Consider the following 2,963-nt stretch of genomic DNA (forward strand, 5'->3'; position numbering starts at 1 on the left):
ATAAGCTTAGTAGTCGAAGTATACAACAAGCTTAGAAGTCTAATTATAGAACCAGCTTACTGAAAGAATAGTTTTCTAAACATGCTTACAATAAGCTTTGTTTAGCAAAATTTTTATAAGCTTGTGAAAAATTTAAAATAGTAAGCGTTTTAAAAATTTAAAATAGTAAGGGTTTTTAAATTTTTGCATTGTTATTTCTCATTTATTTCATTTCATTTGAGATTACAGTTGAATTATTTTTTTTTATTTATATTTTTCTTTGCTTTCTTGGCGGTTTTTGGCAAATTGGAAGAAAGACTTTGTGTTCCGGATTAATTCATCCTCTCCGATTCCAATAGAAATTGCAGCATCTGAATTATTAAAAATAAATGAATATCTACATTTCAAAAAAATATTTAAGTATTTACTTCTAATTGATTTCGATGTACTTAGGCTGCGTACACTTTTTTTTTTGCTCCGTCCCTTTTCAGCACAGTTTTTCCACCAGTTCATCGACCAATAATTTTCTCCAACAATTTTTGGTAAAGTTGGGCTTTTTTCCAACAGTTTTGAGTTCCATTTCCTTTGATTAAAAATAAGAAAAAAACAAATGATTGATTATGGAACAAATTAATTTAGTATTTTAGTAAACTTACGAATAAAGCAAACAAATTTGGATCTTCCTGTAGCTGTTTTTCAAAATTTAAAAAGTCCTCCATTSTTTGAAATGGCTGTTGTGGGATGACCAATTCTATGTTATATCTGTCCAGTTTTAACTCACTGACTTCCATACGGAGAGATTTGACCTCCTGACGCTATAAAGTTATCTCGTTCGTCAGTCTGATGGACATGTGTTCAAGAGTCGCAGGAAATTTTCGAGATATTTCTAGAAATTAATGAAAAAAAGATAGAATTGGAATATTGGAAAGGGCACAGATTTTATTTATATTTTTAGAAAGATGTTCGTAAGTGTCTTGCGWAAGTGTTAAATTTGTTGTTTCCCATATGTTGAGAAGAGATGATTCTTTCGGATTTTGATACATAGATCTCAAATTCAAAACTTGATGACCAATAACGTTGCTCTTTATTATTGATGAGACTTTATAAATATTATTTCCAACGCTGTAATAATTGTTTGGGTTGGTTTCTGACAAAAAATGTATTGTGTTTTTTTTTCAAAATTTCCTTGACTTGAGGGATTAATGCTTTGCTCCACCAAACGATTATATAGTTGTACCGATATGTGGTTTTTTTTTAAAGTCTCTTTAATATTCCAAGTTAATTTTCAAATTTGAAGGCGCTGATAGTTTCGCTTGATCCATACAGCAAACAATCATTAGCCAGGTGAGTGAGACAATGAAAGTTGTAAACTGATATAGATGCATCATAATACTCAGGCAATAACTTCACAAAACTCTGCAATAACTCATCAACCAATAAAATCCTCATGGATAAACTGAGTTGCAGAAAATGCAAATACCGTTTTTCGTCTAAAACAGTTTTTAATACAAACGGCCCAACATACAGCAGAAAAGTTCGAAATTCAGTATCTTATATCTTTCGAACTCTTTCAAATCTCTCGTACTTCTAGGGAATTCGAGTGGTAGCTTTCCTTTTAAAAACAATTTCTGATCGTTAAGGTTAACTATATTTTGATTTTTAAGTGAATATGGTTGGTTTTTTTTTTTTAATCCAAGCATTCATCAATGTTTTCACAACACGCAAACAAACAACATGCATAGGAAAGGATTTTATAAGGTCTACGGATAAGTCTTCTATGGCCATGTGATTAAATTGTTTGTGGAAATTTGTATCCGATCTTTGTCTGAAACTTCCATCCGTCCGCAATGTGCTGTTTTTTTGAAATTTGAACGTATGGTGATTTATGTGCTCACCTCYTTGGTTACATTTATGGCAAGAACTGTAGCCTGTATGACTTTTTATTCCCATTAGTAGCGACCTTGCTGGAGCATCACATATGATGCCATGACATTTAATTTTATATATTTTGTTATTGTATGCAAAATTTTCGTTCATTAATTCTTTTATTTCGTCCACGAAAGGTTGTATAAACTCGTTAACATCTTTTGGCTTGCTGTTTCCACTATAAATGCCAACAGTTTGTACTGCCTTCGTACCATTAATGTTAATTAAAATTGGCCAGGTCTGCGCTAAGGAACTTTTCGCTACTGGAAGTTCGTCTATGTTTATATTTTAATCAATTGTATCATTTAAATATGTTGTTTGACTTAAAAAATCGGTAAGGCAATCTCTTAGGCCGTAATGAACATAATTGCCGCCTTGTATTTGAGTTATAGGTRCATCACGAGGTGTTTGTTTTAAAGTTCTTGCATCCCGTGGTAGATATGGAAAAGTGTTTCCTAAGATAATCAGTAACTCATTGATTGAACTATTTGACATAGTATGCTTAACTGACCAAATAGCAAGATCTCTTTTTATATCCGCGTTATTAATTAAGAGCTCAGCATTATCATTTTCCTCAGAACTGTAAATTTCATTTTCTGTTTCATTGATTTCATCACAAATAATATTTGCTTCACTAAAGTCATTTTGACTGGAGCTGGTTGCAATATCCTCATCTTCATTACTCTTTTTTTTTTTCTTTTTTGCACTTAATAAGAAACTAACAACTTCACTAGACTCATTACGAATACACTGTTTTATTTTATATGTCATTTTAAATTATTTTAAGATATTATGTTCACTCTCACCTCATTCACTTCGTATAAAATTTTACAATGACAATGAAAAATGTGAAGACGATAACAACGGCGCGACAGAATAACGGTAAACGAAACAGTAAGATTTGGAAACTGTATTGAGCCTAAGTCTGTTGCAAGTGTTGTTGCAAAACTGTAGCGAGAATTAATATTTCCTGATCGAAATTAATCAAAAAAATATATTTTTTAGTTCAGTACTCACACGAATGTTAGTATCAGAACGTTCCTTTATTTAATATACTT

At 31.3% G+C, this 2,963-nt stretch overlaps 1 long non-coding RNA gene across 1 annotated transcript; it reads right to left on the minus strand.

The window, feature by feature from the left end:
* Positions 1-270: 270 nt before the first annotated feature.
* LOC108978538 lies at positions 271-663 on the minus strand. Its single transcript, XR_001994119.1, has 3 exons — positions 636-663; positions 408-562; positions 271-350 (listed from the first exon to the last, which is right to left on the minus strand). It is a non-coding gene; the product is annotated as an uncharacterized LOC108978538 (long non-coding RNA).
* Positions 664-2,963: the final 2,300 nt, after the last annotated feature.

Source organism: Bactrocera latifrons, unplaced genomic scaffold (assembly GCF_001853355.1).
Source record: "Bactrocera latifrons isolate USDA-ARS-PBARC rearing strain unplaced genomic scaffold, ASM185335v1 scaffold_1239, whole genome shotgun sequence".
NCBI lineage: Eukaryota > Metazoa > Arthropoda > Insecta > Diptera > Tephritidae > Bactrocera > Bactrocera latifrons.